Genomic DNA, 22,473 nt, shown 5'->3' with positions numbered 1-22,473 from the left:
TCTGACCCCCTCCCCACAGCACCTTCCCCGTAAGGCTGCAAAGCAACACGCACACGCTCTGCAGGTCCCCTGGGTTGTGCTTTCCCGTGAGCAGGAGAGTTTGGACGTTTCTGTCCTTCCAGGGACAGCTGGGGAGGCCTCAATGATGCCTTGGAGCGGGAGCTGGGTCCCAAAGCAGACCTGGACGATGGTCCTGGAGCTTTGCATGGAGAAATATCTTTGCGTAGAACACCGACCGCAGCGGATGCCCCTGACCATCCTGACACTGCTTCTCCCAAATCCACCTCAGCACAGATAGTTATTTGTGTAGATGGAGAGTCAGCTTTTTTAAGACTAGACTTGTCAATGATATGAATGTCTGAATATAATTTAAGAAACTGTGGTCACTAGCTTTCCAAAGGAGTGTCCAGTACATGGAACAAGCAGTCCTAATGTGTTTGTTGTTGTTGTTGTTGTTTTTTCGGTTGTTGGGTTGGTTTTTTTTTTTTTTTGGTTTTTTTTTTTTTTTAATTAAAGGACTTGTAATTTTCTGCTGATGTTTCCAGCATAATCTCAGCTTTATTCTTTCAATTTCCCCACTTTTCTCTGTATCTGTTGCTGGTTGCTTACAAACTGAAGTGTTTAATGTGTATTTCTTCTGCCTACTGTCTTCTGTGATTCTGGTGATTGCAGGTGTGAAAATGTCAGTCTAACTTTCCATTCCTGGGTCCCTCATAAACTGTTAATATGGTGATTCCTTAAACAAATAACTGGTGTTCAGGGTTGGTTTTCCTGTGTCTGTGGAAAAAAAAAAAAAAAAGTATAAGGTCAATCAGAGCATTATTTTACGTTTAGAAAAACCAGGCAATGCTGAAAACACAAAGTATCTAAATCTAGATAATTATGCACACTTGGTTGAATCAGTAATTCTTTACTTGGTTTCACATGGCCAAACATGTAAATATGTATCCAAAATTGCCTTGCAGGCAACAGATAGTGCAGGTAGTTTTGTGTCTACTTGTGGCTAAACCTAGATCTTTTTTCTGAAGAAAACTGCCAAAAGAAAAAAAAAAAAAGAAGGGTCATCTTAAGTAGATGAATTATACACCTTACTTTAGCCTACTTTCTTTACTTTTAGTTCTGTGGAATAAAATATGCGGTGTGGGCTCCAGTCAAATATAACCTGGTAACATAACTCTGGGAATCATTAGTGTTTTTTTAACTGACCAGCTCCCTGTTTAGACAAGATTTTATTTTCAAACATAGTGACGGTAAATGCAACTACCCGCTCTTTCTATTTTACACTTGCCCCCTTTTTAGCTGTGTGTCATGTCAGAGAAATCTGGGCTTGTCAGAGGCTGAATGAGGTTGGCTCTGCCCACGTGGAGTTTGAGTCACAAGGATCTTCTTTTGTATGGGCACTATTTCCCAGTGTAGGACAACTGGAAATAGCAGATATAAACTGATGGAGATGCAAAGGTCCTAAAATGAAATGCCTCTTTAATAAGTAAGGTTTTCTGCACTGCTGTCAGTCTGTGATTTGTTGAGTGGGATGAAGAACCCTGCTGTAGGAAAAAATGGACCACATCAAAGAAAACTATGGCACAGATGTGACTATTGTGCAGTAAAAACTGTTTAAGTTATATTCTGATTAAATGCTGGCTTTCATTAGAAAATTATCAGTGGGGGAAAGAAAATTGACATATGTGTCACTGGATGAATTAGTTCTAGGTTGTGACTGTAGTAAGAAATTTTAATTTCAAATATCAAAAAAGCATCAATAGAACTAAAGGTCAAACCCAGATAAGGAAGAATGGATAAGGAAACAGAGTGAAGAAAACTAACAAAGTGTTTTTACCTGGTATGTATTTAATCAGGAATTAAAATGAAATGGTGAGTCAAAATCATGCTGTGGTTTAGGAGACTGTTCCGTGGAACACAAGCTGAAGGGAAACTACTGGCACTAATAGCAGCCATGTGGAACGAAGGGATGAAGGGAATTTATTGTAGTCTGTGGAGGATAATAAACATTAGGACAAATTTTAATAGGCCCCAAAATGAAAGAAAATTAAAGAAAATGAAAGAATGTGCTAGTGAAGATACTTGAAGATATAATTTAGTCCCTAATGACTTTCTTCAAGCTATACAAAGCAGTTAAGTTTCAAATATCCATTTTATACTACTGGGATTTTTTCACTCATGACCCAGGATGGAATTTACCTTGAATACCTTAAAAGAAAACATGTTCTAACTTTAAAAATTCCAAAGAAAAATCTGTCAGTCCCTTGGGACTACATAACTTTATTTAGATGTGCCAACCAAGGACAAAGACCCTGATTTAGAGCAGAGGCCTCTTCATTTATGTATGTGAAGTCTGTGTACTCACTGGGCAGTGCTGGTGAGTTAGAAGGAATACAGCTCCTTGGGTGGTTTTCTTGTCGCTGCCGTACAGTTCATTCATGGTGGATGCCCTTGATTACACAGAGATAGTCACAGACTTACTTCCAATTCTGTAAATGTTCCCTGTGTTTTTAACTCTCTGTGATCAATACCACTTTAAAAAGTAGCAAAAATCAGTATAAATTATACAGGATTACTCCAAATGGCAGAGCTTTGCCTGTGAAGTTTCACAATGGCTTTTACTGTGGACAGTGGGACTGTCCACAATTTAGAAGCAGACAATTTACCACATGAAGGCTGCTAATTTACAAATATGTGTAGGAAAAAAAAAAAAACCCTGTGTGCCTTTCCCCCCCCCCCCCCCCCCCCCCCCCCCCCTGTTTCCTTTTGCTTCATTAATTTTAGTAAGATTCTGTCTGAAAAGCTGTTTTGCCACATGACATACTCCACCATTTCTCTGTAGTAACCACTTTTGTCGGGAATGGTGGACTGTTCCTGGAAAATCTGCTCTCTGAAGTAGCAGGTGACAGACGGTGTTTTCCAGGTGGGCTGAGCTCCACATGAGGCAGGGGGAGCACCTGTTCTGTTCTTAGAATATTCATGCATTTTTAGAGGACACATCAACCTGGTCTGCATTGTATTCACTGCTGAGAGTAAGAGGAGGAGAAAACTTCCTGAAAATGGTTCATGTACAGCCAGATGCAGGGAGATTAGATGAAATAGGCAGGAATCATTAGCTTTTGGTGTGATTAGGATGAATGGACTTTATTTGGGAAAGAAAAAGAGAGGGAGGGTGTCAATTGCATGAAAGCATTGCATTGTCATATCGCAGAGAACATTGAAACTATCTGCTTCCGAGGTGGCAAGTTGCTAAATCGAAAACTAGCATGCAATGTGATTCTACCAGAGATAACGTAAATGCTCTTTGAGGATATATAAATAGAACTCTAATGAGTAGGCAGGCAAGTGGGGTGATTCCTGTTCTGTCACTCTGGCAGAGTTAGACACTTACATTTCGGACTGTAAACTAGACTAAAACTAGAAAAAGGTAAATGAATTTAAAAGATGTAATGAAAAAAATATGGTAAGGAAGAATTTAGGTAAATGTGACCTGAACTTGTTCAGCAGACACAGAATACAGCAGAGCTGGTGTGTTTCCCTACAAATACTGGTAAAAAAATTAACCAGAATGGAAGGGGAATAAATGGTTGTCATTAGGTAATGTGAACAGAACATGAATCAATGACCCCCGTCTGAGTCAGAGGTGGTGCGTTGTATTGTTTTTGTCATTCTGATTTGTTGGTTTTTTTGGTTTGTTTTTTTTTTCCTCTTCAGACAGAACCCACAGCTATGTAATTTCTACAGTTTACCTGCTACAGAGCCTTGTAGTTCATGCTTTTAAACTCCTGTTTCCACTTTGATTCTCCTAGATGTGCCTAAACAATCAGTGAGAAAGTAGTGCTCTGGCAACTGGTCTGTGATTCCCATCAGCACCCAGAAACAGCATGAGAACAAAAGATGTCCACAGACAATCCTTTTTCAGGGAGATACATTGAAGAATGTCTTCCTTAAGTGTCCTTACCCTCACCTTGAAGGCAATTACATTTTCCTTTCCCTTAACTGGCACTAGAAAGGTGATTCTGTCTCTCGCTGCTGCAGTTACAAGTGAAGATCCTGTAGTGGCTTAGCTGCAAACAGGTTATTAAATCTGTTTTCTCATGTACCCATGCTGTCTTTATGTTTTAAATAGGTCTTTTTTTCCTCCCTGATGCTTAGCTGCTGGACACTTTTATGAACAAAACATATATTCACTTTTCACCTCTATCTTCTGTGACTGTATTAGCAGAATTAGACCTTATTTCCACAAGAGGCTGTTTAACAGTCTGCTTAATAGTGCACAAGAGTATTGGTAATAGGAGTTGTAAGTCCAAATTGAATGGGAATTTCATGAGTTTTAATATAACAAATATCATGTATGGTTTTCTGAAGTATTCAAAAGCACTCATCCTGTACAGGGTAAATAAAAATTGAACTTATAAAAAGTTAACAGTTTTCATTTTTGTAAGATCTGAACTCTAGGGTGATCTGAACTCTACTTTTCAGCAGGGCACAAAATCTTCCATGATGTAAATGTAAAATCTATTCTTAAAAAAACAAAAACAAAAAACAAAAACAAACAACAACAAAAAAAAACCAGAAAAAACCCACGAGGTAGTGTTCCAGACCTTTCTTTGTATATATGAGTAATCTGTATAAAGAAAAGCACACATTCTTTGCAAGGCATCTTTACAAAAGATAGGATTTAGGGTGAACAGCCCAATAAGTAGCAAATTGGAACAACTGGGGCTTGTCTGACCAAGTTCCTTGACTGCTTTTAGGAAGTTTACTGACTGCTTTTCCAGGTGGAAGAGCAGAATTTGCTGTGCTTAATGATTTAAAAAGCAGCTTGAGCTAAGAAAAAAATAAAACACCTGTGTCACTGGACATTCTTTCATTTTCGTATGACCAGTTTTTAGGTTTTTTTCTGCTGCTAATTAGTGAGCATTATTTAACAGAGCATTAAGCTGCGAAACTTAATTCAGACCAAATTTGGAAGCTGTGAGAAAAGGAGCCCAATAAGAACCAGTCATTTTGTGAAGCAAGAGACTGGAGGACTAATGATTGTTAAAAATAGCTGGGATGTCTCACTAGCTGCTTGTAAGGCTTAGGAAAAGTACATAGAATTAGATTGTAGCTGCAAACTTTCATAGGAGAATGCAAGGAAGTATTTCTAAGCAGTGATGCCAATTAGACACAGGGCTGGCTGGCCGGGGTGTTTGTGAAACTGCCTTTTCTGGGAATTAGTCATGGCAAGACTAGACAAGGAGCTGTGGGGAAGTCTCAGCCAAGAACGGCAGACCTTTGCTTGGAATGAACTACATGGCCCAGGATAGCTTTTCCAGCTTGTAACGTCTCTGCTCTGACTTCACGTGAAGTGCATTGTATGGGTTGTAACTTTTGTAAAGGGTTTTAAGGGTTTCTCTATGTCACAGTACTCCTTTCTGTGGTGAAGAGGAGGGGAAAAAATGCCTATTGCTGTATCAATAGGGAGCTTTTCTCTTAACAGGGTATGGGATGAACCTTTTGCCCCTGGCAACTTGATTTTTCATGGCACAGGAGAGCAATCTCATTGTGTGACTCCTTATGAGAAGTGGGAGTCAGTGCTGATTCAGCCCCCACCCCTCTCCCACCCCCATTAACTGTAAAATTAGATATAGGTTCTGATATGCACATGTCCATACGCACATATTTGAGAGCAAAATGAACTGTGGCCTCTTTGGGACACAAGGAAATAAACACAGTCATTAAAGAGTCAGCACCGTTACCACATAGTGAACCTTTACTCACTGTTCCCACCTATTGTTATTTGAAATACCCCATTTCCTGTTTTCCCTAACTGTTGCCAATGATCAGGATTCAGATCTCATTCACATCAGAGTAACTCTGGTAGCTTTGGGACATCAACAGGGAAAAGGAAGTGAAAAGCAAGTGACTATGATGAAGTAACACTGTTTCCACTGAAGTGCTCAGGGTTTAGTCCCAGTCAGTGCCGGAGCTCAGCCTGGCGTGCAGGAATTCAGGGAAATTGCTGTTTGCTGTGTAAGCCCCTGTAAATACACTCATACTGTTGTCATTGCTGCTGTTGTGCACTAGGATGACAGCAGAAATAAAATAAAGATACTAACTCTGTATGTGTCGGAGATGAATGGGCATCTATAACATATAAACCCACATAATACTTTTTCATTCATGGAGGTTTCTTGAGTCCTCATCATGAGACTATGAAGTCAGAATAAAATTTAAAATGACTGTGTAAAAGGTATTTTTTTCCCGAGTTTATATATTTCAGCCTGGTTAGGAAAAAAAGAAACAAAAAAAAATGGCAACACCTCCCCCTCCCCAAAAACCAAAACAAAAAATACCAACAAACCAACCAACCAACCAACCAAAACCCCAAAAAACCCCAACCAACAAAAAATCCCACCCTTTGTTCAAAGTGTGGGAGAAAGGATTTTTTTATCTGAATTCCATAACAAGGAAGAAGAAACACACAAAATAATTGGAGGATCAGACCCACAAAGATACATCTCAACTTTCAGTCATTTTTCTCTGCACAGAAATTAATTAGAAATGTAAATGCCAGTAAAGCATTGTGAATACTTGGCTGGTATTATCTCTGGGTCTCAGTTCCCTAACTATACAGAAAGGATACTACTTCCTTCCTTCACTCTATGCCAAATGTAAGCTTTGGCCCAAAATCACAAAGAGAGATTATGGCAGAGCCAAGAAATGAACTCAGATCTTCTGAGTCCTAATCCAGGCTTGATATCATAAGGTCATCTTTCATTTGCATTTGCATAACAACCAGAGTGTTAACCTTATTCCTATGCTTTTGCAACCTGATAGAATTCTTATCTGTGGTGGTCATTGTGTATCCTGCTGGCAATTTCACTGACTTTTAAAAGTTTTGACTCCTGAATAGTTTTTTCCTTTCCCCAGGAGATAAGCAGCTTCCTTCAAGACTTCTCCAGCAAAGCTTGCCTGTCTTCTTTGGTGATGTGTGCTGTGCGATCTTCACCTGGTGCAGAAATCATCTATGATTATTTTTTAATTACATGTCGATGTTCTCTGTCTTCCTTACCTGTCATTTGCATCTAATAACTCTCCCTCAAATATATGTAATTTTTTTTTTTTTTTTAGAAGATGTCCTAGAAGATGTTTTGGTGTTTTATAGTTTTGGTTTTTGATTGTTTGGTTGGTTGGTTTATTTTGTTTTTGTTTTTTGAAATAAAAATATTTTGCTTTAAATGAGCCCTTTTTTGAGTTTAAATGCTCAAGGCAACTTGTTTTTTTTCAAGGGACAAACAATTAAGTTAGTAAACATACAGGGAAGCCAAAATCTTTCTTTCTTGATCTTTTCCATTCTCTTACATGTTAGGAAATTTATTTGAGTGGAGGATATTTCAAATCTCATTTGACATTCATTTGGAAATCATGAATTTCAGAGGCATGATAGAAATCAAAAATTATATTCAAAGCAAATACATTGTCTTGTTGTTTTAACTGGAGGGAGAAAAATTTTAACCAGCTGATCTTTTTGGTATCATCTGATTTAACAGGCAATCACACTTTTGTTTCATAGGGTGCTGATGGTACCTTTGACATAATTGTGCATACATATTGTAAATTTGAATGTAAATATTCTAATTTTAATAAAAGTAAGAAGTGCTTTCTCAATTTTTTTTAAAAAACATCATGAATGTCTTCAGTACAGTAAAACTTTAAAGAATTTTTCTGATTTTTTTGGGACTTGTCCACTTGGAAACTAATTCATGAAAATGAATGTGTAAATAATTTGATCAAAATATTGCACACGTAAAAATTATTAGACACCCATCCTGCACATGTGACTTGCTAAACATTTATGCAGTGTAACCTAAACTATGCAAGAGTCTAGCAAATTGATATAAGATGCCTACAAAGGCAGTCATGCTAGGAAAAAAGCATGAAATTTATACTTTTGGAGTTATTGTTCTTCATTGCCTGTGTTGTGATGGCACCTAAATGCATCATCAATGCTGAATGCCATTAGGCTGCATATGGAAAGAACAAACACTAAGTGACAGTCTCCATCCCAAAAGGATTAGTTAAACATGATCTTAATTAGGACTGATTGGTCCCTTTACAGAGTGTATTTCTGCTACTATTTCAACATACAACATATTAATTATGACTGCATTTTTCCCAGTTTCATCAATGGCCAATCTCAGGGATGTCATTAGGGGGAAGGATGTAGCATGGCACTTTCCCATCTTCCAAGGGGTCCCAGCTGAGCTGAGTCATGTGGCAGTGGGCATGGAAAGGAGGAGTGGGAAGGGGCTGCTGCTGAAGAGCCTCGAGATCATGGCTCTGCTGCTGGCTGAGCTGGTGATGCTCTGTTGCTGCATTTGGATGCTTGGCTTTTGATGAGAACTGCTGGACTCATGAGCTGTCTTGGAGGCCTCATGGTGCCAAGCTGTAAATACATCCACACAGCCAATCTCTTGCCTGACCAGCCTGTGTTTAGAAAAAGATAGCAGACAAAGCACGGTAAAAGGGAGCTACACTGTTCCCAGTTTCCAGACCAGGAGATCTGAAACACTAAAAGTTTGTCTACACAGGGAGATTTACACTGCTGTGAGATTCTCAGTGGAAACATTTCCTGCTCACTGACAGGCAGTATCTGTGTCCAGATGAACAGATGGCTTTTGCTTCACCGTGACTCATGGTTGTTACAGGGTGGGAAAGTCCTCTGAAGTAAGAGCTTTGGGGGTTTCTATCCTTTGTTCCTTTCTGCTGTTGCTGGGCCCAAAGCACTACGGAATTGCTCTCTAGCTTTTGGCTGATGTTCATAGTGTTATTTTTTAGTGATATGGGCAGCAACTGTTGAAAAGGCCATGTTTCTTTTAGGGAGGTTGTCTCATCGTTTGAAAGGGGATATGCCTCAACAGGATCACAGGGGAGAAGTCGTAGAAGGAAAAAGAATAACTAGTCAGAGTGTTGCGGAGAGCAATGAGGGAAGTGAAGCACAAAAATGTTGAGCATTCTCCTTGTTCAAAGGCAAGTAAAAACTTCTTATCTGAATGTTTAAAGACACAAGCGCACAACGGTGCATGTATACAGATAATTAAAATGCCATCAATTCTCTGCCTCCAGGAACTGTAACTCAGAGCATGTTGTGTCTTGGCACTTTTGTGAAGTATCAGAAAATGCTATAGATCCTGCTTCACAAATTAAAATCACACAAAAATCAAAAATTTTTTAAAAATGCAATTAAATGTAAATAAGGTCTCCTGGAGGTTTTTCTGAAATAGAAACACTGCTTTCTCAAGTAAAAATTTAATCCAGTAGCTTTCTATCTTCCCAAATCCCTGTGGGATGAAAAGATGAGCCTTCTGGCATGCTTGGAAGGTTAATGAATGTGGACTCTGAGCACAGTCTCAGGAAATACTTCTTGTTGAAAATACGTTGTGGAAAGTGTATAAAAAAGAGCACTAGTATGAGCACTTCTGTGACTTATAGCAATAGTTCTACACAGAGAATAAACACAATATTTTATTAGCTACTTCCTATGCCACTGAAATGCAGTACTGTGAATATCATCCACAAGAAAATAGCTCCTGCAAATATTAAACTCAGCTGGTTTCACGCAGTCCTGCTTTGTCAGAGAGATGCATTCAGCAGTAGCTCTTAGAGCTGAATAACCATTGGGGTAGCTTCAGGTGGAGGGCCCAGCAGCGAGAGCTTCATCTGCACGTTGCCAAAGGGCAAGACTCCTGCCACAAGCTCTTCAGCCGGAATAAGTGCTTGTGCTTGTCTGGCCAAGGAAAGACGTCTTTGCCAGGACTGTTATCTAACCTGCAAGGTGCATCCCGGGGTCCAGCAGTGACTCAAAACACAAACCTCCCATCTCAGACTGTAACCCAAAACAGTCCTTTCCAAGCCATTCCACTGCTTCTGTCTGACAGGGTTTCCGTGGTTTCTTTTTTTTATTTTCAGTCTTGAGACACGTCCATGTATCCACGTGTCCATGTGTCCATGTATCCATGTGTCCATGTGTCCATGTGTCCATGTATCCATGTATCCATGTATCAGTATTGAAATGGCATATGGAACATTCATTTTCATGCCAGGAGGGTGAAGTAGGACAGAGATAGATAAATACGCAATATGTGTAATTCTTTTATCCATCATAGTCTCAGTGGGTATACTTTTATTTCAGTACAATTGCAATAGTACAGATGACATATAAAATCTCTAGAGCAACAATCTCTTTGTCAAATGACTTTTCTTTCTTTGAAAATTCAGTATAATGGCAACTTTCAGTGTATTTGATTACTTGTTAAATTCCCTTTTCCCCTAGCCCCTCAAAGGTTCTGCATCTGACATTCTCACAACTGCTAAAAATTTTAACCTTTATTTTTAATTCTAAGACCATTTTCCTGGAGGCAAGCGAATAGGTGAAAATCTGAATTCTACCATGAAAATAAATAGGCTGTCACTGGATTTTTGACTGGCAGTCAAATACTGCCAAAACCTGACATTATCACACCTGTGATATAAGAAAATAGGAAGTTTTAAAAAAAAAGTGTATCATGAATTTTAAGAAGCCTGACAAAATTTAGGATTTATTTAATATATCTGTTAGATGTTAGTTTTAGCATTACAGGAGATCATTTGGATTCTTTTCAGGTTTTAATATTACTACAATAAGGTTAAAAATACAAAATTGTGATCCTTCTGCTGTCTTCTCAAGAGACTTCTCTGCTGTCTAATTTAGATTTCGTTAGGCTAACATATATCATTAATTAGACATTTCACTGATAAAAGAAGAGATTTTCTCTTATCAAGAGAAAATTGATAGATTTTTCTTGAGGAAACTCTGACAGATCTAATTTTCCTGGACTTCATGAAAGAATTTGAACTGATATTGTATGCAGAATTATTATTAATATTTCCTTTACATATTTTGGCAGGCATGAGAAGTAGGAATGTAATGATAAAATATACTGGTGGCACAAAGCTGGGAGATGTTGTCAATACAGAGATTATACAAGACTGTACTGTAGCACCACAGGAAAAGAAATGTCCTTGAGGACTGGGGTAATACCAACTGAAAGGGAAAACAGGTCTAAATTCAGGGTCATGCACTTCTGTACCAAACACAAGGATTTATTTTAAGCTGTAGGAAATCATCAGATCGTCTCAACAGAAGAACGAATTGGCCATTTAATTGCTGATCAAGAGATCACCTGATCATGAGATCAGGATGAATTTCACCCCAGCAGGAAGGTAAATAAAGCTGTGGGGTGCAAAAGGCCTTTCCAGAGTCAGATGCTAATGTGCAAAGTCCTGAGCTGCATCATGTCTGGGACCCCATATCTAACAGAAAATACACTTCATGAACAAGTAGCAAAGGGTGACATGGCATAGAGAACTTTTGTTGAGAGAGAGAGAAATACAAAATTATGCTCATTTAGGCAAAGAGAGATTTTGTCCTCTGAATGAAGAGGAAGAAATATCAGAGGGGAAGAGCATTAATAAACATGACAGGCAAAAGAAGAGTTGCATAGAAAGTAGTTATGCAAAGCTTCAGACTGGAAACTAGGATGTTTTATGAATTTTGTTTAGACTGGGAAATCTTGTAGTAGGGGTAGTGGAATTAAAATCTTGTTATTAGCACTAAAAGAAGGCAGCCGTGCTGGATCAAGCAAGGGGTGTATCAGTTTCAGTATTCTCTGTTCAACCATGATAAAATTCATGCAGAAATGTCAGAAATTCAACTTCAGAACTTGTGGTATTGAAGGGCTAGATTCACATTCTCCCTTTAAAAGAACAAGGACAAAAGCCCAGTGGCAATATTTTTAGAGAGGGACAGTTTGTGAGGCTATGTGCTTTCTGCAGTCCATTCCTTTTGTACTCCCTTAGCATTCACCACTGCTGGACTAGTGATGCTAGATACTACATCTGTGCCTTAAAAAAAAAATTGTTCGTAGATCTGATGTCCATGATTTTAATTTCTGTTTGTTTCTTTAGTGTTATTCTATTGATGGTTGTCTGTTTTAGGGGTTTAGGCTCTCTGTGTGGATATGTCCCTTCCACTCATCTCACATGTTGCAGCTCTGAGCAGCAAAAGTGTTTACCCTTATTGGACTATAGTGATTGCATGAGTCACCCTTGTGTCATGATGAAAATCCTCTACTATGGGAAACTTACTATTATGATACATTTAGCTTCTTAGGAGCAAAATATGTTTCTATAGCATAGAAACCAGTGGTCTGATGGCATCACAAGTTCTTTAGTCACTTAGCAATTTTTGAAACAAATAAATATGCATTCAATTTTTAAGATACATAGCAAACATATTTCAGCCTTTAAATAGGCTTTTTGCCTTTTGCAATAGCCACTCAACTGGAGTTGTTATCTCCGTTCTCACTTTCAAGCTCTATCAAAAAGCAAGGACCGGTGTTGATTGCCTAGCAGCTGCACAGTACACAACAGGAAAGAAGGGAAGTTTAATGTAGTTCACAGTGGAGATTGTCCTTGCGTGAGTCTCAGATAGCAGAGCTGGAGGCAGATCTGAGCTGGCACTTACTCACCTCCAACACACCTTAGTCCTTCAGACTCTCTCATGGGAGTGGATATTCCATTGTCTGGCATCTTCTCTACAACGAGACGGCTGCTGTCCTCAGGGTGACTGTTCTCCACATCACTGGCATTTTGCCTGTGCCTGCCACGTGTCCTTGGATGTCGTGTTTCCCGTACAACTTTACTCTTAGAACCATAGCTCCTATCCTTATTGTTTGTGAGATTCAGATAGTCATAAAGAACTCAGGAAATATCTTTCTGGCAACCCACAAATATTTTTAAGGGCGTGTTTGGGTTTTTTTTAGCTTTCCTCACTCATACCTTTTTTTTTTGCTTAGATTTTCCAAATAAGGTTTGCTTTCCTCCTTTGTCTGTGATATGTCACATTTTTCAAATCAAAGCTGCAAATACTTTCATAAAGAGGCAGAAGTGTTGTCTGCCTTCACCTCTCTTAGAAGAATATCTCTGTTGCAATAATTCTAACAAGGAGTGCATTGAATTTATGGAACTTATTCAAAAAGCATGTTTATGATGATTCCAATGCTGGCTCGGCAGGCTCTCTCTCTTCAGAGGTGGAAACACATTACTGTTGTTAACAACTTTGTACAATGATTGCTCTTTCCCCATTTTGTGGCTAACAGGAAATATGTTTAAACTGTGGCATGAGAAATAGCTCAGAAGAGGAATTGGAGCAGAAAAGCTTGTTGCATAAATGATACAATTTCACAGTATTGAGTAAATGTTTATAATCTACAACAGTGAGTTTAGAATTCATAACAAAACTGCAAACATATAATTTTATTTTTTTCTTGAGGACAAGGATTAATAGTTGAAATCCTATTTGTACTGCAAGAGATTTATGTTTGCAATTGACATCCAGAGGTTCTGGTAGGTGCTGGACTTGTGGCTCATTGGTTTGACAATATTGAACACAACTCTAACCTTCTCCAGGCACGCACAACCTCAGATCACAATCACATTAAGAACTGAGGATAGGGATGATTTGATGTCTTTAAAAGTCAGTTCAGCATCCTGAGCTGTAGTTTGTCAATAAATCTCATGAACTCTGCATGTAAGCTGGGAAGGGTGAAGGATGTTTCTGAGCTTTCAGAGTCGACAGTGCAGCGTAGCTGCATCCCAGCTCTCTGTTACTATCCCTGTATCCTGCTTCGGACTGTGTTTTTGCTAGTGCACAGTGCTGAGTCATGTTGAGCTTCTCATCCAACAACACCCCCAAGCCCTTCACCTCTGGGCTGCTCTCAAGCCGTTCATCCCTCATCCCAGGCTTGTTTTGGGGTTGCCCTGACCCTCATGCAGAACCTTACGCAGGACCATGTTGAACTTCAGGAGGTTTGCGTGGGCCCACCTCTCCAGCCTGCCCAGGTCCCTCTGTGCCCTACACACAGCACACAGGTCAGTGTCAAACCTGCTGAGGGTGCACTGACCCCACTGTCCCCACCACCAACAGAGACCTCAAACACCACCAGTCCCAGCAGTGGCCTCTGAGGAGCAACACCCGCCACGATTACACAGTGCATACAGTGGAACACTTACACGGTGAGATCCTTAGGGAAGTGGACAATATTAACAAGAGCTAAGCTTTTTCTACATTAGGGTATTACATAATTCCAGTATGATACGTTTTCTCTGTTAATTCTTGGAATTCATAAGAATTTGGTTTTCTCTCTGAGTGTTCTTTTGTGGCCATGTTAGGATCACTTTTAGAATGAGTTAGGCAAATGCAGACCACTTTCTGAAAAACTTTTTCTGACTAGAGTTTCTGTGTCTTTAGTTTCAAGGAGAACTTGTCTCCTATGCAGCCCATTTCCTTTTTCAGTTCCACAAAATTTCTGCACAGTTTCTTTATTTCCCTTGTTTTATATGATGCAGTACATATGGTAGAGCAAAAATATCAAGAATATGATTTAATAGGTCTCTCTGTGTATGTGGGATATTTGTATTCCACCAAAAGCTAGTGTATTTTATAGAGAATTCATTCTGCATGCCCACAATGAGTTTACAGAATCTTTCCATTTTAGAACTCAAGGCATTACAGCAGCATCCCAAATGTATACAACTGAAAAATTATCTTGTCCTTATGAAAATGAAGCCTGTATTATCTTCCTAAGTTTACAAATCATGAATATTGTTAGTGGGTACTCTGCCTTGTAACAAGTTAAAATAATATCCTGTCTCAGAAAAAAAGGAATTTAAAAAGGAATAATTTAAAAAAGGAAGAAAAAATTAAAAATAAAATAAAACAGGCCACTAATCTGAAAAACTCAGAATGTTTCCTCCATCCCCAGCTCTTGTTTCCTCCATCCCCAGCTCTTGGGTCAGCCTGGCCTGACATGAGGCTGGGAGGTGCACTCAGTAACAAGCGTGTTACAGTTTATCTGTTCCTGTCAACTGCTGCTCCTGGCTGAGTGTGCTAAATCAGAGCTCTGGAGGCTCTATTTCAGTAAGAAATATAACATCAGGGCTGAAACTTGTCAGTTCCTAGATTAAGGCTTCACATACGATGGAGGCCCATTAAAACATGAGTACTTTTGAGAACACATGAGAATGGAGGATTTGTAATCATAAAACTGACACGGTTCCAATGGAAGATAGCAATATATTCGTGCCTGTTGAATATAACGCAGAGAAAGCTGACTCCAAGCGTTCATATATTAGATGTGAGGCCCCAGAAAAGTACAACATTGGCTTTAAAGTAGTGAAATGTAGATAATAAATAAGTTCCTTTTATTATCCTTCGAGTGTTAAAGCACCAAGGGTTTATGTTTCAAGTCTGTCTGAGCAAATATGAGATATACAACAAAGTTACGTATCTGTGAGGGAGTGAGTGAGTATTCAGATATAAAGTTGTGGTTCCCAGTTGTTTTTTCAGACACTTGCAGCAGTGTACCATGAGACTAGGTATGGGATAGGAAGAATTTTGCTGTAGAGCTGAAATCATCTTTGTATTGTGTTCTATGGTTATACAGTTGAAAAAAGAATCATGGTTTCTCAAATTTAGTTTTAAGTTATGAATAGATAGCACGGCTTTGTCCAGCACTTCAGGATGTTAAAATCACTTAATTTATTGCAGTGCTCAGGTGGGACAGCTGACTGAAAGCTAAACGGTGATAGCAGTTAAATCCTGGAAGAGTTTGATTGAAATAACTTTCTTAAATAATGTGCCACAGTACTTTGAAAATGGGTCTGATTGTCAGTATATTTAATAGGTATAACACTGGCGTTACTTAAGCTTCTGCAATTTGAAATCACAGAAGCACACCCTGTGGTTTAGTAGTTTTGGGCAGATGGTAGAACAAGGCACCTATTTTTTACCGCTAGAAGATAAAAATGCTTGAAATATTTGACAGAGGCTAGAAAACCATGTTGCTTTAACAGCAAAATTATGAAATCTTCTGTTTCCATGGGCTGAAATTATAAAATTATGCTTGTGTCACAAGGAAGATAACAGTGAAAAAATGTAGGGTGTTGAGGCTTTTCAGGAAGTGTTTCATTTTATGCTGAATTGTAAATTCATATTGACTGTAATGGCTTTCCAAATAAGTTATATTTTTTTACACATTTGAAAAAGTAGTGTGTTTTGATGTCCAAGAAGAATGCTTGAGGCCTCACTGTGTTCTTGCAGTGCCTGTTGCAGGAAATTGTCCAGAGTTTTATTTTTAATACCTAAAATTAGGCTCTGGGCACAGTGTGGAGGCAATAGATAAACACTGTTGCTATAGAGCTTTTAAGTTACCCCATGAACTCTTTTTTTGGACTGCTCCCTGCCCAAGATAAAAAGCTGGCATTAGTAGTTATAGTTATTTATATATTTGTATGGGATATTTGAGTCATTGTAATGTAGAGTATAACACTTCCTTGGCATTTTAAAAATACAAAACTGACAACAGACCAGGAAAATATTCAGAAGATGATGAAATCCTGTTCCAGGAGTGCTGCAGCTGGTGGCATGTTTACTCTCTGTCGTTAGAAGGGGAATTTGAATTTGGCTTGCGCACTTAGTTTCTTTTTGTGCAACCTTTATGCAGTTGTGAACTGTGCTTAAAGGTACTTGAGCCAAAAATGAGTAACAGCAGTGTAGCATTTGAAGGAAAACTCTTTTTTTCTCTCTCTACACAGTTATGTGAACTTATATGTGATGCAAAAGATACACACTATAAGTAACAGTGCAGAAGTGGAGAAGGAAAGAAACAGTTCTGGGCTAGGCTGGGTGCCAGGCATTAAGAGAATTTTTCTTTTACTCTGATTTCAGGAGAAGCAGCGTAACACCATGTGCCATTTAGAAGTGCTCGATGAAAGATCATGTAATAAGCCCTTACAACAAGGCACATATTTGCTTCAGCTGTAATGCCTGTGTCAAGTAGTTTTACTTTAACTCTAACAGCGACATCAGTCATGTTAATTGTCATGGAAAGTTACTGGTCCAGACACAAATCTCCTCACTCATCCTCATTCTCATGATGATTATGTAGCTGGTTATACTTTACTCACCCATGTGGGAGAATTCTTGCCCGGGGGGGTTGAATTTTGTACAGGCAGCAAATTTCAGAGAGTTAAAAGGACAAGAGGTTTCCAGATGCCTTACAGATGCATTACACTGAGTGGTTATTCCTAACCATAAATGTTTAACTACGCTCCCTCAGCAAATCACTTTCAAAATAGATATTCATTTTCAAACAAAACCAGTTGCCTTGTGAAACTGTTGGTTGGTTAGGGGAAAAAAATGACCTAATGCTTCTGAATAAAATATCTGATCTCCTGTTGCCAAGGCTGAGTCACTTCCTGTTACAATAACAAGACTGTCATCAGCAAACTTCTCGAGCCACACAGCGGAGCTTGCCAGTGTGTGCATGGCTTTATTTGTCCATGTTGTTAGAAAGCTGCCGTTGAAAAACACACTGTACTAAATTTGGAGGCACCAGCTTTGTATTCAAGTGCATTAATGTCGGATCTGGGTTGCATTTACTCCTGATAGTATAATCTCTTATTTCTTTGTGCAACATAATAATATCCACCCTGCTGTGTACAGTAATGTTGTAATTCTGTCAAGGGATTCTAGACACAACATAGCACATTAATATCATCAGAGCCTCCTCAACTGGAATCTGCAGGATCACAGTCAGCTGCTTCTTATTTACAATGAGATTTGAAAATGAGGAACGAGATCTGAAAAGTACCTGGAATTTCATTCCACTTGTCACCTAAGAGATAACCTCTAGTGCTTTCTGGGCTGTGGTGGGTTTTCCAGACCCGCTGAAGTTATCTTTAAACGACGAAGCACGCGGTGGTTTCGATGCCGTCTGGGCACTCGCCTGGTTTGCAGGCAGCGGGGGTCTGCTCCTGCAGCACCGCTGAGTCAGCAGAGCAGGAATTCATTAGGGCTTTTACATCACAGCTTGGAACTCATTTCCTGGGCAAAAGCAGTTGGCAAAAGCTCTTTCTGCCGTTAAAACGGCTAGAAAATGAAAGCTAACTCCAGTGTTTAGCTTCAGTACCATTATTACCCCCTCCATGCCCAGTGTTTCAAACATTATTTGGGAGCAGTGTCTGGCAGGCTGTATCCTGGATGATCTGTCAGATCTGTATGTGAATCACAGTGACTGACTCATTCTGTGCCACACAAATGACTTTTCTGAGCCTGTCAATAAGAGATGAGGGAAGTGCATGTTATCTTACACATTCCTTGGGGCTTTCATCCTGGTTTTCTGTCCGAAAAATCAAGCCTCATATCAAGCACCCAAATTTTAGGCCGATGGAAAACCTTTAATTCTTTGTGCTTCAGTTTCCCCCTTCAGGAAAGAGAAGTTTTAAACTTTTAAATTTATTTGGCACTCATGGACACAAAGAAAACTCTGGTCCTTTCAAGCAAACCAAATAACATCCCCAGGTTCTGGTTTTGTTTTGCTGTGTTTGCTGTATTTAATACTTGTCCTGCAGAATCATTTATCCTAGTTCTTCCTGAGAGCCACGTGATGGATAGTTCTGCATGGCCCGTGTCTCTTTAGCCAGAGCTCTTCAGCCAAATCCAGAGGACTCCGACTGAATGAACATACTTGTGAAGTGCTGCTCACAAGAGGAAAGTCATCACACCCATGGGAAATGTGTCAATGAACATCCTTTTCATCTCCCCATTTCTACAATCAAATTGTAATAAACATGGCACAGAACAAGGATCCTGTTAATAGTTAGCCTAACTTAATCTTCAGTTTTCTTGCTTTCACATTTCCAAAAGGGAAAAAAAAATCCACTTTTTTTTTTTTCTTTTTTTCCTTTCTCTTTCGTTAAAAAAAAAAAAAAAAAAAGAAAGCAGAAAATGTAAGTTGATATGTTTCAGTTGACTATGATGAATCTGGGATAAGTTACTATGCTCTGTTCTCTGATAAACAGAGATGTTATTGTGCAGTCCTGGATAAAGTAACTGATTATTCTGTTTGGGCCATGAATGCAAAATGTGCTGCAAGGATTTGGATGTCTGTAATTAACCAGTTGTAAATGCTGTGGTTGGTGGCTAAGCAGCTGTTCAGATCACTGTCAGAATTTCACCACTGTAAAGAAGCAAGCATGTGTTATTCCATTGTTTCAGGATGGGAAAGAACAGTTTGTATACATTTCTTTTTGCCCTAAAACAGAACAAATGTTGGCTCTAAACTGCACTTACAGTGTTCCAGACTATATCAGTAGAAGGGAAATGTATTTGCCTGAGACTGTCTTTGTTTCTGGTGTAAGGTACCAGACATCAGAGTATCACTGTGACCCAAAGGTTCATTTTTCATAAGGCTTTGCTGCTGCATGCCTTGGACATTCATTCTGCTGTGGGCAGCTCTCCCTGTCTGTGCACTGACTCACTGCCAGAATACATCTGTGGACATAACCGACCCCTAAGTTTGGATATTAAGGATCTCATACTTTTTTTTTTTTTTAAGAACACATATCATCCCAATACTAGACTCAAACCTTCTAGGACTGTTTTAAAATAAACCTTGCAGTTTGACATAGGTAACTCTTTAGTATAGATGTGTAGACAGTAAAAAAACTTTACCACCAGCAGATTATTTCAGGTGCAGCAGGTCAGCCACTGGCTGTCTGAAAATCCTAATACTTGTAGGTGAAACTATGGTGTAAGACCTTTGGCACTCAAACCTCTCGACTATCTGGTTCAGGGAACGGTGAGTTCTCAGTTACAGGGAGTGGGAAGATGATGTCATCGAAAAGCTATTGGCCTGCTTTGATATTAGTAAATGTGTTCAAAGTTCTCTAGGGGCCTCCAAGGACTGAAAACCTCTCCCTGCTGTGGGATAGAGGTGTTTCTCTCTCTCTCAACTTTTTTTTTTTTTTTTTTTTTTTTTTTTTTTTTTTTTTTTTTTTAACTAGAGTGTCAGTGAAAGACTTTTAGGAAAAAATAAGTCTGTTTCTGTACTGTTTAACAATTGTTTTGAAAATGAGTCTGAGTCCATTCTTGTATCATTAATGAAAACAACGATAGCAGCAGAAAAATCCCTGAAGTCTGAGTGTGAGTGGGGAAGAGGGGGAGGGGGAGACAGGATGAAGTCCTTTGCAAAACAAAATAGTAGGTGCCAATGTTGATGTCTTTTAAGGCATGCCTTTCACTAAGGCACTATGGATAACTTATTAGCAATCAAAACCTGAGGGGCCAGATTCCTGCTTTTTCTTTTCTGCATGCACAGCATAAAAAAGAATCGAGTGAAAGAATCGACTGGCAAGCTGCCAGTCCTCCTCCTCCTCGGCTAAGGGAGTGAGTGATACAACACCACGGCTGTGTTTCCTTCTCCCATCTTGCCTATCACATGGGGAAGTGAGCGATTGCTGAGCTTTTTCATGCCTGCGAGCTGGTCTGGGCTTTGTCCTCCTTGTTCTGGTGACGGACAGCTTTGCAGCATTTGTGACTGAGGCCCAAACCAGCCTTGGGGACATCTGAAATTTTAAATGTGGCTGGATCTGGGTTCTGCTGCTGTCTTATGCCTTTCTAGGAGGATCATCATGTGTACTGGAGCCACAAACCAGGGTATGTGCTAAAATGCCAGTAGCAAACATAAATCTCTTAAGTTGCCTCAAACTTCTCCCACACAAACTGATGAATTTAGCTTTTTAAGCTGTAGGGTCTGTGTATTGTGAGTTTTATTCCCAGCAGTGAAGCCTGACTTTGATTTGTTCAATCATGGAATACTGGATTCTCTAATGTTTTCCATGATGCAGTGAGGCTTTAGCAGGACAAGAAGTATCACGAGACTCCTGATAAAATCACGGGGGTTAGCAAGGGTAGCACTTGGAGGAGCTTTGTAGATTCAGCCTTTTCTGCAACCAGCATTCCAATGAAACAGCGATGAACTGAACGTCTGAAACAATCTTGCAGAACATTTTACTTTGTGGTTTTGTTTTGTTTTGTTTTGTTTTACCTTTGCATAAAGACCCTCTTCAGACCGTCTGAATAGGATGTCAATTGTCACATGCCAGCTCCTGTGTCGCTCGGTCAGCGACGTAACTTGGCAGGGGGAGGGAGGAGATGGGAGAAATGGAAGATTTAGCCCTTTTTGCAAACGTTAGAAAACGCGGTGAGGACTCTCAGTGTTACCAGGCAGTGTTGTAGCCCAATTTGATATTAATAACATTCAGGGATAGCCAGCAGGGCTGCTGCTGGGCGTCACCGGTGATGTCACGGTGACACCTCCGGTACCTGTCCCCCGCAGCCGGGGCCGGCGGCCTGGGAACGTGGGAGCTCGGCCGGCGTCTGGCAGGATTCCAGGGCGCCGGGTCAAAGGTGAAATGCCAGCGCCAGGGAGTGCTTGCTGCTTTCGCTGGCTGAAATACCACTCGCATTACACATTTATTACACTTACGCGGAGGGAATGCGAAGATAGGGCAAAGGGGTAAACAGCAGGAGGAGTGCTGTGATGGGGAGAGGCAGTGTTCAAACATGATAAAAGTGCAGCTGTGATAAAAAAGCAATAGCGTTGGCTGGCACGTATTGTTGCTGATACAGCATTGGACATTTATAAAGGTATTTTTTGTTTCCTTAAGTGGGGGAAATGCACGTTTTTCTGTATGCGTGTTTACCGCGTCTCCCGTGCGGTTCTGAAAACCTGCAGCTGTTCCGACTCGTAGCAGCAGAACCAAAGCAATATTTATGACAGGCATATGGGCAGTACTTGCTGAAATTAAGGTCCAAGCATGCAGCTAAACCCACAGACCTGAAATATACACTCAGAACCCCGGTTCTTACACTTAGAGTCAGGCACATGCTTCACTGACTGCAACAGAATTACTTTGCTTTGATTGACTTCTCCCACTTCCCAAGACAGAAATGTATAATTAATATTGGCTTACATTCAGATATTTGCTCTTGGAAGTTCATGAGACTTCGTCACTTGTGACTTTTTTTAAAAACATAAACTAGCTCTGGAAATGGAAAAATATATGTTACCTGTTTTTTGGTTTTTAGACTTCTTTTATTTTATGTGATTGTTTCAGTTTTTAGAACTAGCACAGGATAATCTCCACTGGTACACTTCATCCTCTTTTAATTTGTTTTTATTATCTGTCATGAAAAGGTACTACAGAAAGAGTGAATTTGGTTGTACTCTAGGAATACTTGTTTTGAAGTTTTGTAGTTTTGAGGGAAGAAGCTTCAACACATTTTAAAATAAAACTGGGTACTTTCACAAGGTAGTAGTACAAGTAAAGCAAAGATCTAAGTGATAGAAAAAATTTACAACATGATATAAGAATTATTTCTGTGCATTAAATTGACTTACCATAATAGTTATTGGGTTCTCATTTTCAGTGTAAAGGTTCTAACTTCCAGAGGGGGATGCAGAGAAGTTTAATGAAAAGAAAGAGCCCAAGAAGTTGAAACAGAAAAAATAAAAATATTCTCTTGTGGTTTATTATCAA

The 22,473-nt window shown here is 39.5% G+C and overlaps 1 long non-coding RNA gene across 1 annotated transcript; it reads right to left on the bottom strand.

The window, feature by feature from the left end:
• Positions 1-582: 582 nt before the first annotated feature.
• On the bottom strand, positions 583-12,736 carry LOC120761367 (uncharacterized). The gene is made up of 4 exons (XR_005703612.2): positions 12,558-12,736; positions 2,366-2,450; positions 1,838-1,990; positions 583-777 (listed from the first exon to the last, which is right to left on the bottom strand). It is a non-coding gene; the product is annotated as an uncharacterized LOC120761367 (long non-coding RNA).
• Positions 12,737-22,473: the final 9,737 nt, after the last annotated feature.

Source organism: Hirundo rustica, chromosome 1 (assembly GCF_015227805.2).
Source record: "Hirundo rustica isolate bHirRus1 chromosome 1, bHirRus1.pri.v3, whole genome shotgun sequence".
Classification (NCBI taxonomy): domain Eukaryota; kingdom Metazoa; phylum Chordata; class Aves; order Passeriformes; family Hirundinidae; genus Hirundo; species Hirundo rustica.
The sequence above is the reverse complement of the archived record's forward strand: the minus strand, read 5'-3'. Positions and strand labels throughout refer to the sequence as shown.